This window comes from Macadamia integrifolia, chromosome 8 (genome assembly GCF_013358625.1).
Source record: "Macadamia integrifolia cultivar HAES 741 chromosome 8, SCU_Mint_v3, whole genome shotgun sequence".
In the NCBI taxonomy this organism is placed as follows: Eukaryota; Viridiplantae; Streptophyta; class Magnoliopsida; order Proteales; family Proteaceae; genus Macadamia; species Macadamia integrifolia.
In genome coordinates, this window is record NC_056564.1 from 21913995 (window position 1) to 21929255 (window position 15261).

Genomic DNA, 15261 nt, shown 5'->3' on the forward strand with positions numbered 1-15261 from the left:
TCTACTTCCATCATCAAACCCTGCAATTTTTTTCTCAGTTCTTCTCACTTCCATCGATCAACAATTCATATCCTTAAGAATAACAATTAAGGAAATTGAAGAAAAAACCCAAATATTTCCTGGTTCAAGATCAAGAGAAAAAGGGTTCCTGAAGCCGATCCATATGGTATAGTTTCAATCAATAAAATCAATAAAATAACATAAATGAATGAATAAAGATGGAAGAATTGATCCATCTGCTACTCATCATATCATCGAATTGAATCGATACATGCAAGTCTATATAAAATCTTAATCAGTATATGTATATACCACGACTAATTCACAAAATATAAAGGTGACATCCAAAAATAATGGTTGCATAGTAGCACTTGCAGAGAGGTCAGAGGGTTACAGTTGAGAGGAGAAGAAGAAGAGTTAACAGTAGCGATTTGGGGAATAACATACCTGTTTCAATTTGGGGAAGAAGAAGCCTACACCGCGAGTTGATGCTGGTGGCCGCAGTTCCTCCACGTCACCGATGCCAATGCCGATGCCGATTCCGCTAGCACCATGATAGCCAGTCGTTGGTGCTGTCGGTGCTCCGAACGTGAAGGTATTGATTTGGGAGAAAGGTGGGAATGGGGACATGTTAATGGGTATTTTAGGTACTTTAATAAGGGCATTTTGGTATTTAAAATAAAATATAGTTGTTGACAATAACAAATAAGGTATATTCTTTAATAGTGAGTCAGTGACTAATGGTAGAAGGTCTAAGCATCATATGGTGAAACAGAGAGGGTGATTTTATAATTGTGACATTCTCCAAGGGGTGGCATGGTAAATTTCCCTTAAATTTTTTGTTTGACTAAATATTTTTGAATTATTCAGAGAATTAAACCACTATAATCACCGTTATTTTCCGATCATCTCTCTTTCATCAGTAAAGCAACAATAAGCTTGTTAAGTTTGAAATTATCCTTAGTAAATAGTAATGTGTAATCAAATGAAGAGTTAGTAAAGCCAATAAAGAAGTGTTTTGTCCTCTTCTTCGATCTTAACATCTAAAGCAGAAATTCCATCAATATCCCATTGAATTCATCCAAATATACCTCAAATTTCACTCCATCTGACAACAATCGAAGGCCATATAATTATTTCTTAAAAAAACCATTCGATTTGTCAATGAATTGGACTTGAACCTGCTCTCAAGCTTTGCCCAAAGTTCCTCTAGATTGGCCAACCCAATGAGATTATGACAAGTATTATCTGCAAGATACAATTAGATCTTGTTGTTTTCTAAATCCCTCAAACTTCGCCCTTGGTCATCTTTCATGTTCTCTACTTCTCGGATTTCTTCACGAAAGTCTTGACCATTGATCATCCCCTCATGCATAAGAGTTTTCTTCACCCATTACCGCCACAAGGTAGAAGTTATTGAAGCATTTTATGGAGAAACTTAAAAGCTTCATCACCATCCAATTTACCTAATCTTACACTCTGTGTCCATCGTCAACCTCAAGAATATGATCATCGTTGATCTTTACTAGAATCCATACAATATATACCAATGAATAGGAATATACTCGATGTGTTCCCTCCACTATGTTTGGAATGCCAAAAAACTTAGGAACACCTAACCCCTGATCGCATCCATTGTACAAAATTAGATTCCTTACAAAACCAAAACTTGTACGGAACTAGCTCAAAAAATCCCATTTTTTCTTTCCATGAGTTATAATAAGGCACTATTTGACAACATTCCGTTTCTGCATTTTCTTGTTCTCAGAAATGGAAAAACATCATAAAAAGTGTTTAATAAAGTTGCTCTGTTTCACCCGTTTCTATAAACATAAATCAAAATTTATGCGTATTTACAATTTTATAAACGACTTTGACGAAACAAGTCGAACTTGTTTTATCGTTTCTAGAAACGAATTTGAGATAAGAAAAAAAAAAAAAGGTTGTTGTGCCCGATAAATCTCTCAACTATTTAAACCTAAAAAGAGGCAATCGAACCCTCTCTCCCTTTTGGGCATCCGATGATACTATTGGGTTTTTTAGTGGCATTATGTCTGCAAAAAACATTTCGAGAAACAGGTTTATCAAACACCAAAAAATCTATTTTTGTTTCCAAAAACGTAAAAATTCATTTCTGTTGTTTCTATACACAGAAATAGGAGAAGCATTGTCAAACGGTGCCTAAGTAACCCACTCTAGCTTTTTATTTATTTATTTTTTCCTTTAACACCACGGATCCCACACCCACCTTCATTTTTAAAAATAATAAAATAAATAAACAAATAAAAACTTGTGGTGTCATATTTGATGACACTTTCATAAGTATAGAATCACTTTTTTCCTTCTTTACTCCTCGTACCTGGATCACCTTCTCCTATACCATACAGTATCATTTTCTTTGCTTTTTTACTCTGTTTTTTACTCATTTGTTCAGCTTTTTCCTTGTCATGTTCCAGACTTGAAATCGTATAGTGCTTTTTATACACACCTATGTTCTTCTTCTTCTTATTCTCTCTCTCTCTCCCCCCCCCCTCCAATAACTCCATGTATGTAGAGAGAAAAACTAAATTTATGCTCTACAGTGAAAAAAAAAAAAAATAACTTCTTCTGCTCTCCTTACACACCACCCTTTTCTCAGATCTCCATATACACGTTGCAGTGATATGTTGAACCTCCTTTTGATACCATTTGTTGGAAACGAATGTGTAACTATAAGGAAGATATCTAGCAAACAATCAAATATAATATAAGGAATTTAATGTTGTTTAGCACAAATGCCTACATTCACCTAAGAGAATCTTCTACAAAAAAAAAAAAACCTAAGAGAATCAGAGATTTTTCACTATGCTAGAATAAACTCTTTACACCACTTCCCACCTCATAGTGTGATCTCCCATTTTCTTATGCTTATGGTTTTTTCACAAAAACAATATATAGGAAACCCTAAAACCCTAATCCTCACACAAGTATAATTTTATCCCCTTACATGCAACAGACCCAGACGACCTAGTAATAATTATGTGAACCTATAGAATTCAAGACACATGCAACCCCAACAAAAAAATAGGCTTGATGTACACACTAAAATCAAAAACATTTATCATAATATTATTATAGAAATTAAATTATAATAACTAAATTACTGAAACATTTCACCTCGGGGGTAATAAAAAATGGTCATACTGAGTTTTACAATAGTAGAATGGAAACAATAGAGATGTAGGGTTATCTTAATGATTTTTCTCACGTAATAGACAAGATCTGGTTACCCTACACACTAAATTTGAAAACATTTATCATAATATTATTATAGAAATTTAAATTAGAATGACTAAATTATGAAACATTTCACATCAGGGGTAATATAAAATGTCCATACCAAGTTTTACAACAGTAGAATGGAAACAACAGAGATCTAGGGTTACCTCAATGATTTTTCTCATATAATAGACAAGATATGGTTACCCTACAAGTCATCCATGCAAGAACCTTGGCAATTGAAGCTCTAGGGAGATCTCACTAAGCTGACAAAGGATAATCCTTCACCGTGTTCACCCTCCAAATCTAAGGATTATGATGGAGAACCTTGGAGACACTCACATACAAGAGGGATAGACAAAAGACAATAGAGAGAGAGAGTGAGAGAATGTGTGCGTGTGTGTGTGTGTGTGTGTGTGTGTGAGAGAGAGAGAGAGAGAGAGAGAGAGAGGGAGGGAGGCATTCTTCTAGCAACTAATCAATTATTTTAGTAGCTATTGATTTCTATCCCAAAAAAAAGGATCTATAAATAGTGGTCACTAATTTCTTTAAAAGGATTAAAAAAAGAAAAAAGACTTTATTTAAAGGAGCATCCCAAGTAATGGATGACCAAGATTCTATCATTAAAGAGATTTTTGGGCCCACTTCAGTATTTTGATACGAGCTCACCTCTTCTGATGCTCTTGTGATGAGCATCGTTAAGGTATGTATCATGCGCTCGATTTGTTTCATACAAAGATCTACTCTTCTTTCTGTCATTCTTCCATATTCTTCTTGAACAAGACGAGGTAAATATCGCTATCTTGTTAAACTTTTTATTAGAAATTTTTTGTATTATTTCTTTGTAGAATTCAATGTTTTGATTTTTAGTGGAGTAAGATTATGTTCCTTCTTTTTCTTGCTCAAAAATACCATCAAAGTTGTATCTTGGGTTAGGGTTTTAGAGATGTAATTGGATATTCATGTTTTATTATTTGTGTTATCACTTTTTCTCAGGGATTTTGTTGTAGATATGTTTCCTTATCCCATTAGGGTTTCATGGGGTTACCATTTTTTATTATCCATGTGCTTTATAGTGAATTAAGATTGTGTTCTTTTTCTCACTCGAAATCCCATCAAAATCATATCTAGGGTTAGGGCTTTAGTGATCGATGTTATTAGATATTTATATTTTATCATTATGCTACTACTTTTTTTTTTTTAAGGATTTCTCGTTGATATGTCTTGATATCATCACAAAGGCCGGACTTTCTTATCGTAAGACAACTAAAACTCCATTAAAGCTCAATGTCAAACTTTATCCCACTGATGGAGATCCTCTTTCTAACCTAAAGTCGTATCGCGCATTAGTGAGAAGTTTAGTCTATCTCACAGTCACTCGGTATGATTGTGAGGGTAGCGGCCGGAATCTCTTCCCCTTTGTGGGGGTAAAAAAGCTTAAGCATTCATTCGACCCTCTCTCCTCTCTTTCTCTTTCTTAGGGAGGGGTGTGTCGTCTGTGTTTACCTGCCAGCATCGCATCATCGTACCGTCACTGGGAGATACGTGGAGGTTTATTTCATAGGAATGTAAAAGTCGTCATTGAAACGGGTATTTGATAATTGTCCAATACGGGGGATTGGGATCATACAAAATGGTTTGGAGTCACCACCAAGGATTATGGGCCTAGGACCTAGGTGTGGGCCCAATTCTTGAGGAAAGGGCCCGGAAGTTGGTATGGTCCAGAGATTTAGGGTACATGTTAGGTTGTAGAGTTGGAAATGTGTTAGGCACCCAATCTACGCAGTTCAATTGGTCTTCCTACTAGATGCTTGAGAACAAACATTTTCTACAATTTATTCTTATTGCGCATGCATGGCTAAGTTATCACATATATATGCATTGACTGAATTTAAATAATTATGTACACTAAAACAAGGTTAATATAAAGTCATTATGCTAACTTGGGTGAGAAATTATACTTGAGCTTGACCCATGTTTCGAGTCAAGAGAGGTAGACCCCCTGATTAATGATGGCATGAACCTTCTTATGGATTTGGGAAGACAGTCTTGACCTCCAACTTCCTTTCTCAAGAGAAGCTGACTATGGTAATATTTGGACAGAGTTCCGGCTAGGAACGGTTACTTTTGGATTTGAATTCTGGCAAAGCTTCGGCTAGGGAAGGCTACTTCCGGGCTTAGGCTGAGGTGTTAATTCGGCAAAGCTTCCACTAGGTTTGGGCTAACTCTGGATTTTGGCTAAGGTAAGGATCCCGATTGTCCCACCATTGCTTGTGTCATTGGCAACACTTGTATTGATCATGCCCTACTTGACCTTGGTGCAAGTGTGAATCTTCTACCTTCTCATGTTTATCAGCAACTTAAATTATGAGATTTGAAAGCCACAGGGGCCAATCTCCAGTTGCCTAACTGTTTTGTCAATATTCTGAAAAAGATGGTCGAAGATGTCTTACTTAAGGTAGGAGAATTAATTTTTCCAGTTGATTTTATTGTTTTGGACACCAAACCCTTCACCACTAGGGATAAGATCTCTATCATTCTTGGAAGAACATTCCTGGGTACCAGCAATGCATTAATCAATTATCGAAATGGTCTACTAAGGACATCTTTTGAGAACCACACTATAGAGTTCAACATGTATAGGTTGGGAAAGCAACCCATAATTGATGAACAAGTCAATATGCTTGAGGATTTTTATATTGATATTGTTAAAACTTTTGACATTGACTTTGATTCAGAATTTCAAGAGTGTATGAAAGAATTAGAGGATGATACAGAAAATTTCTTCTCCGAGGTTTGGAGCCTTCATACACCCATAGAGCCCATTGGTCCTCTATCAAATTCTCTTCCTAAACCCTCAATTGTTGAGCCCCCTAAGCTTGATTTGAAAGAGTTGCCCTCTAACTTAAGGTATGCCTTCTTAGGAGAAGATCAAACTCTACCAGTTATTATCGCATCAGATTTAACTTCAAGTCAAGAGGAAGAGTTGATCAAATTTTCAAAAGAAAACAAGGAAGCCTTAGGTTAGACCATGGTAGACATTAAAGGAATTGGTCCCTCAATCGTTCAATATCATATTCACCTCATGGAGGATTCAAAACCTTCTAGGGAACCACAAAGAATGGCTAATCATGTGATGCAAGAAGCTATCAAAAAAGAGATCCTAAAGTGCTTAGATTATGGTATCATCTACTCTATTTTTGATAGCGAGAGGGTAAGTCCAGTGCACGTCGTGCCAAAGAAGTCAGGGGTCACAGTAATCCAAAATGATGAAAATGAGTTGATCCCTACCCGTGTCCAAACAGGATGGTGTGTATGCATTGACTACAGAAAGTTAAATGTGGCAACTTGGAAAGACAACTTCCCTTTGCATTGATCAAATGTTAGAGTGGTTAGCCGGACATGATTATTATTATTTCCTTGATGGTTATTCCAGCTATAATCAAATTCCCATTGCCTTAGATGACCAATACAAGATCACCTTTACATGCCCCTATGGAACCTTTGCTTATCGGCGTGTGCTTTTTGGGATTTCTAATGCCTTTGCCACGTCCCAAAGATGTATGATGAGCATTTTCTTTGATATGGTGGAGCACTTTTGGAATTATTTATGGATGATTTTTCTATTCATGGCTCCTCATTTTCTAATTGTTTGCATCATCTTTCTTTAGTACTTAAACGATTGTAGACACCCAATTTTGTCAACCTACCCTGGCAATGACGATATAAGGACGATGGACATGAACTCTCACTTCCAATCAATGGAGATGCTTGACAGTGGTAATCTACCCTTAACCATCCCCAAACCTACCCAAACCCTGATTTACCCGAAAACCAGAAAACCTTAAAACCAGATGTGGGAGGAAAGAGGGTCCAATTTTGACTTTTCATATGCGAAGGAATCCAGTCAAAAGTGACCATACGAATGGATAGTACTTGGAAATATGATTCCAACGATATATGGTGAGTCAAAATTAGACTTACGGATCTCCCATAATCATTCCCGAAAGTCATTCCCGGCACTTCCAAAGATTTTTCGACATTTTTGTATTTTTCTAGAAATTCACCCCACAGTCGGGGTTTCCGCTAAAAATTTCATTTTTTGAGAAAATATTCTATTTTCCATAAAATATCTTCTCCACTTTCAAAAGCAAGAAAATGTCTTGTCCACCTTCACAAGAAAGAGAAAATCTTCACCATTTTCAAAAATATCACATCACACTTTATGTCATATTATATCACACTTTATGTCATGTCATTGGTCTTTACCCACTGGGTAAAAGTTAGGTGTCATCAGCTCATTGATTAAAATTCTCCCGAAAGTCAGATTTTCTACTAAAACTTCCCCCGATAGTCAGGTATTCTGTTTAAAATCTCACTTTTTGAAAAAAGATTTTATTTACAATAAAATATCTTCTCCACTTTGAAAAGCAAGAAAATATCTTATCCACTTTCACAAGCAAGTGAAAATCTTCACCATATTCAAAAATTTTACATCACACTTTATGTCATATCATTGGTCTCTACCCACTGGGTAAAAATTTGGTGTCATCACCTCATTGATTAAAAATCTCCCGATAGTCGGGTTTTCTGCTAAAAATTCCCCCGACAGTCAAATTTTGTGCTAAAAATCCCACTTTTTGAGAAAAGATTCTATTTGTCAGAAAATATCTTGTCCACTTTCACAAGCAAGAAAATATCTTTACCATTTTTAAAAATATCACATCACACTTTATATTATGTCACTAGTCTTTACCCACTCGGTAAAAATTAGGTATCATCACCTCATTGATTTCAAAAAACTATAAATAACCCCTTTCACTTGTAAAAAAATACGAAAGACTCTCTTAAGAGCAACCCCTTTCTTGTAGGTGCTCTGCCCTCTCTCCTCCTCCTTTCCTCCCCCTTTGAGCTTCTTTAGGCCTTCGAAGCGACCTTCGTAAAGATCCAAAGTTCTGCTCGGATCTTCGAAGGGTTCTTCGGGGTTTTGAAGAACTTCAATCCAAGTTTTAGTTCGATCCATTTTTTTTCCAAAAATGAAAAGTTTTTAGCTTCCCCCTTTTAGTGATTTTGGTTTGTTGCCAAAAAAAAGAAAGTTTCAAGCCGAAGCCCTATCTGAGTGCCACCTCAGCCTGGCCTTCCATAATCCATCCCCAACGAAAGCTTTGCCCAAGTGCCCCTGAAATCTTTTCCAAAAGTAGCCGGTCTCAGCGGAAGCTCTACCCAAGTGCCCTTAAAATCTTTTTCAAAAATAGTTAGTCCCAGCGGAAGCTCTACCCGAGTGCCCCTGGAATCTTACCAAAAGTAGCTCATCCCTAGTGAAAGCTCTGCCAGAATCAATAGTCAACAAACAAGCCAATCCTAAGTCGGACCTCTGTCCGTAGATAACCACAGTCAACATCTCCTGAAACCGGAAGTTGGAGCTCAAGACCATCTTCCCCTGAGCCGAGAGAATCTACGAGAAAAGTTAGCATCAACCAGGGGCCCACCCCTCTTTGACTTGAAACAGGGGTCAAATTCATGTATAATCTCTTTCCACATTTAAGCATAATGTAGATATCTAATTAACCTTACTTTAGTGTACATAAATAGTTGTTTTCATTTAATGTATATATGTTTGATAATATAGCAATGCATGCGGAATAAGAATAAATTGTGAAAAATGTTCGTTCTTAAGCATCTAGTAAGAAGACCGATTGGACCGATTGAACCGGGTAGAGTGGGTGCCTAACACCTTCCCAACTCTATAATCTGACTCTTACCCTAAATCTCTAGACCAGACCAATTTTCGGGTCTTTTTCTCAGGAATCGGTCCCACCCCCGGGTCCTAAGCCCATAACCCTAGGTGGCGACTCCACACCCTTTCTATATGATCCCAATCCCCCGTATTGGACCATCATCAAATCCCGTCTTTATGACGACCTTGGTACACCTACGAAATAGGCCTCCACGTATTTTCGAGCGTGATACGGTGGTGCAAGGCCCATAGAAGCACATACGAAAGCACTCCCCACCATATCCACCAAAGGATATCAAGAGAGAGGAGAGAAGGGCCGAATCCCGGAGACCTTCCCCCTAACGGGGATATCTCTGATCCAAGGCCCGCTACCTTCACAACGATGCAAAGCGATTAATTTAGTCTTCCATTAGGAGAAATGTCATTTTATGGATACACAGGGCATAGTGTTGGGTCATATCATTTATGAAGAAGGGATCAAGGTTGATAGAGCTAAGGTGGACTTAATTTTCAATTTACCACCTCATAAGCCAGTTAAGGACATCCATATAATTCCTCTGGGACTAATTAATATGATTCCTGCGCCACTTCCCATCCTATTAGATGCTCCATCCATATACAATACCAAGGCCTTGTCTGTCTGAGCCTCGGCAGGCTCCTGTGGTTCATCTGGAAGCGTCGTCTCGGCTATAAAGTCTGTCAGGGATTGTGCTTTAATTGTGGTCCTTGGTTTGTATTGAATGTCGAATTCTCCCAACTATATGGCCCAGTTTACCAATCTATCGGACATAGCCGGCTTTCGCAGTATCTTCTTTAGAGGTTGGTCTGTGAGCATACTTATTGTGTGATTGAAAATAGGGTCTTAGCTTTCTTGTCGCTATCACAAGGGCATATGTCACCTTGTCCATCTTCTTGTACCTTGTTTCTGCATCCAGCAAGGTTCGGCTGACATAATAGATCGGCCGCTATTGTCACTCCTCTTCCTTTAGTAGTACAACGCTTACTGCCACGGTCGATACGGCTAAGTATAGCTATAAGGTATCCCCAGTGTTTGGCTTTGTTAGCAGCGGGGGTGTCACTAGGTACTCCTTTAGTTGTCTGAAGGACTTCTCGCACTCCTCTATCCACTCGAACTTCTTGGAGCCTTTTAGAGTTTTGAAGAAAAGAAGGCACATGTTAGCTGACAAAGACATGAATCAACCCAGGGCGGCGATTCTGCCTGTCAGCTCCTAAACTTGCTTCACATTCTGGGGGGACTTCATGTCTCAGATGGCCTGTATTTTCATCGTATTGGCTTCAGTCCCCCTTTCCGAGACGATGAAGCCGAGGAACTTTCCTAATGTTACTCTGAATGCGCACTTTGTTGGGTTCAACTTCATGTCATATTCCTTCAGTACTTTGAATGCTCGCTCTAGGTCCTAGATATGATGTTCCGCCTTCAGGCTTTTCACAAGCATGTCGTCTATATACACTTCTATAGTCTTACAGATTATTTCCTTAAAGATCTTGTTCACTAACCTTTGGTAAGTGGCTCCTACACTTTTTAGGCCAAAGGGCATTACCTCATAGCAATATAGTCCGTCCCCCTTGGTTATGAAGGACGTCATTGGGATGTCGGCCTCACACATCTTGATCTGATTATACCCTGAATGCACATCCATGAAGCTTAATGCCTCATGCCCTAAAGTGGCATCAATGAGAAGGTCTATCTTCGACAAGGAGTAGCTGTCCTTCAGGCAGGCCTTGTTCAAGTCCGTGAAGTCGATGCATATTCTCCATTTCCCATTTGTCTTTGGGACCATCACTACATTGGATATCCATTCGGGGTATCAGATTTCCCAGATAAACTTGGCCTTCAACAATTTCTCCACCTCCTCATCTATCTTCTGTTGCCTCTCGGGGGCGAAGGTTCTCTTCTCCTGATGCACTGGCTTCTTAGTCAGATCAACACTCAGTTGGTGCTCTATTACTTCTCGAGCTATCCCTGGCATGTCTGAGGCTGACCTGATGAAGATGTAGTAATTGAGTCGAAGGAATGAGATGATATTTTTTCGATGTCGCCTCGACATTCAGACCCTAACCTGGAACTGACGAGTATTGTCCCCTTCTTTAGTGTCAACTTGGATTAGGGCCTCAACCGTTTCCCCTCTCTAATGGTTGGTCTCATCGCGCAGGACCTCTATCGGAAGTGCCTCGCCTGCGTTTTCTTTTCCCCACAGGGTAGTGGCATAGCACTTTTGGGATGCCTCTTGATCACCTCGGCATTCACCATCCCATTCTTTGTAGGGAACTTCATCTTGAGATGCGATGTGAAAACGATGGCTTTTAGCAGGTTCAAGCCAACTCTCCCCAATATGGCATTGTATACAAAAATGATGTAGACCACGAGGAAGTTTATCATAACTGTGACTTGGTGGTCTCCCGTGCTAACTCTCATCAGTAATTCAATTGAACCTTCCAATTTTATCGTGGCCCCCGAGAACCCCTGTAATGGGTGTTCGGCCTTTCTCAGCTTTTTTTTGTCCAGACCCATATTTTGGAAGTCTTCAAGGAATAGGATATCAGTTGAACTGCCGTTATCCACCAAGATCCTCTTTACTCTGCAATCTGTTAGGGTCATGGTGATTACTAGGGCGTCATCATGAGGTGTCTGCATTCCTTCCAGATCGTCGTCCGAAAAGGAGATAACTATCCCCGTCTTCGCCTTCTTATTTGACCATTCGGCCATATGTACGTTTCTTGCATAGGCCTTTGCTTTCCTAGCCGAGACGAAACTTTCTCCCATGGCCAAACCTCCACTGATAGTGGCTAAGACCCTAGTTGGGATTTTCTGATCATCCTAGGGGCGAGGGTCAGCTTCTTCAGGTGTCCAGTCCCTTTGCCATTCTCAATTGCCTCTGTAGGCCAGCCCCCTTCTTTCACGACGACCCCTTCCATCCCTCTGGTGGTTGTCCTACTGGTCATTGCCGTCTTGGGCATCTTCCTTTTCGTGGCCTACAAACCGACCCAGATATCCTCTTCAGATCATGCTTTCTATTTCTCCCCTCAGGTGCCAGCATTCTTCAGTGTCGTGGTTATGATCCCTATGGAAGTGACAATATTTGTCCATGTTGCGTCTTTCGGGATGTCGTCCCATCTTCCCTGGCCATTTTAAGGCTCTGGCATCCAAGGAGTCTTTTATCTGCATCAACACATCAATCCTCCTTCAGTTTAGGGGTGCGTACCTTTCAAATTTCCTTGGTGGACTGGGTGCCCGATCTCCTTCCAACTTTCGTCTCTTGCCCTCATAAGGCTTACTCTCCTCTCTTGAAGTCCTATTCTTCCCTGCCTTCCCTTCGGCTTCCTCATCAACCTGAAGGGTTTCTTCCATCTGAATATATTTATTGCACCGAGCCCTCAACTCAACCAGGTTCCTTAGTGTATGCTTTGCCAAAGATCTCTTTAGTTCTTTGTCTTTGATGCCTCCCAAAAGGGTCGTGAATTCTCCCTTCGGGTCTAACCCTCTAATCGTGATCTTCTCCTGCTGGAAGCGTTTCATGTAATCTCACGGAGACTCCCCCTCATACTGCTTAACATGGGTCAGGTTCAATGTGGTCTTTTGAAGGGGTTGGCTACTAGAGAATCCCTTCATCAAGAAGTAGCTCAGGTCACTGAAAGTGTGAATTGACTTCGTTTGTAGGCAATTTTACCATAGCCTTGTTGCCCCTCTAAACGTTAAAGGCAAGGCATGGCACATGATGTTTTTTGAGACTTAGTGGAATTGCATGGCGACTTTGAAGCTTTCCAAGTGATCGATGGGGTCCCGAGACCCGTTATAAGTGTCGTATTTTGGCAGGTGAAACCCCACAGGGAACGGATCCCTTATGACATCATCAGCTAGAGCCATGTCATTAGTGAGGTCCAGCTCACGAGTGCCTACCTAGTTGTCTGCTACCTTCCAGATTTCGTCCTTCAGGTCAAGAATCATCTGCTTCAACCCTAGGTCTTCATGTCTTTGACCGTCTCCTTGATGTGGCTCCTCATGCCTAGCTCCCATGGAGCGTTGTGCCCTTTCTCTGGGTACGGGGCTTTCCTTGGCCGTGCGGTTTGGAGGATTCCGACCGGAACTTACTGACCCCAAACTACTTTGCTCCTCGTCTTGAGCTCTCTCTAACTAGACATGGGAGCCTTTTGCATCTCCATTGGTCTTCTGAGTGACGACCTTGGAGACTTCCTTCATCGTTTCGGCCATCCGATCGTATTTCTCTCGAAGAGCATCAAACTGATCCTTGGTCACATATTCTTATGTCCAAGGAGGGGATGGGGGATTACTCTCCCTACGCACCGATTGTCCCGCCGAATGCTGGTCCCTCATGGATCCTTCTCGGTTGTTGTTCCCTTGTTCTTCACCGGTGTCCACCGAGGGGGTAGAGGTTCTGAAGGCTCTCCTGCATTCATATTTCTACTCGGCACTGCATTTGTTTTCTTACAATTGTAGGTTTTCTGCATCATTACTCTGTCCTTCCCACGGACGACGCCAATCTGTTGCTTCTGAGAATCTCAGGGAGGTCGAGCATCAATTCTACACAAGCATAGAAAGCAGAGGCCCGAAGGTGGCTCTGGGATTAGTCCTCCGATGCCCAAATCAGAAACCCACGCAATAGTCCTTCTAGCAGAGTAATGGTGTGAGTGTGTACTTACTTGGTTCTGTCTTCCTTGTCTCCTCTTATTGGATTACTTCTTGTAGAATCCTACTAGGATACGTCCTCCCTCCTCTTCAAAGGATTGAGATGGTTTGTTGGAGGACTCCTCCTTGCCCGCTTCACAATTCCTTAGGGAATATTCCCCTAGGTGAATGGAGTCCTATTATGACTCTATCACTGAGGAGAATTTTGGGTTCCTCTGCCACATCCGAAGCTGGGTGTAAATATGTGGCAAGATGCTATGTGTCCATGTCCGACTGGACGGTTTATTTTGTGCATATCATGTCCCATTTCCATGAACGATGGATCCCTATAAGGGGATGAGTTTAGATTCAATAGGAGTTTGGAATCTCTCTCCAAGAGGGGATGCGATCCACTATGGTGGTGATCCCCACATGGGGATGGAATCCGAATCCAATGGGACTCATCCCCATAAGGGGATGAGATTCAGATTTAGTAAGACTCTGGATTCTCTCCCCACATGGGGACAGTCTCCACTTTACATGGTATCCATCGATCGTCCATTGGATCCTGGCTCAGCGGAGAAGACCTTATGATTCCATGTGGGTGGAGTGCATATTTCACATTACATTGTTTGTTAGAGTTTCAGAAACCTTTATTATGATTTGATATGCTTTTTTACTGCTTTTTTGGTGGTGGTTTGAATAAGATTTAGGACCTATCAAGTAAAAAAAATTATTTTGGTAAGAACCTATTTGTTGGCTACAAATTGGCAATAGAAATGTCACAGAATGTTTATGTACACGGGTGTGCTAGAGTCGTGCAGACTCGAGAGAACAGTCATGGAATATTTACTGATTCCTAACAAGGGAGAAAGTGAGGTCTTTCCACTCCTCAATTGCTCCAAGGACTTAAATTGAAAATTAAACTCATATAATGAAATAGAAGAGGCATTCCATTCATTAAAATTGGTCCAAGAAGAACACAATCCATTACATCAATTATGGCAAAACAAAGGACTGCCATAATGTAAACTGAGAAAATCATAACGAAACACAATCCGTCATGGTCATTGAGATAGTCATGATGAAGCAGGGGCCGTCATGGTCTTGGCTAAGAAATGGAATTAATTTGTTAAGAAAATACAAAGAAAAGACTAATCTTCTAAGGAAACATAAAAATACAAAGAAAAGACTAATCTTCTAAGGAAACATAAAAATAAAGACTAAAACTAGTCTACTTGAAGAAAAAAAAAAGATAAATGGTGCATTGTGCTGTTGTTTGATCTATTGGAGATGTCTTTTTTCTTCTGTTGAAACCCCTTTTATGGTCTGATTTCCACAACTTGAATAGTTATAACTGCCCGAACCAATTTAAATTGTACAAGTGTCACTCCTCAAACTAATAAGAAATTCACCTTGGTTTACTTCGTGCGTCAATCAGCCAAACCATATTCGGTTAGCGTGATTGGCCGGTAATACGGTCAACCTGATTGATCAGTCTGACAATATTCGATCAACCTGCTCAATCAACCTGATGGTCAGTCTAACCAATCAACCCCTTAATACAAGCTTGTTATTTTTCGGTAAACTTGATTACCGGTCAACCCCTTAACACAATCAA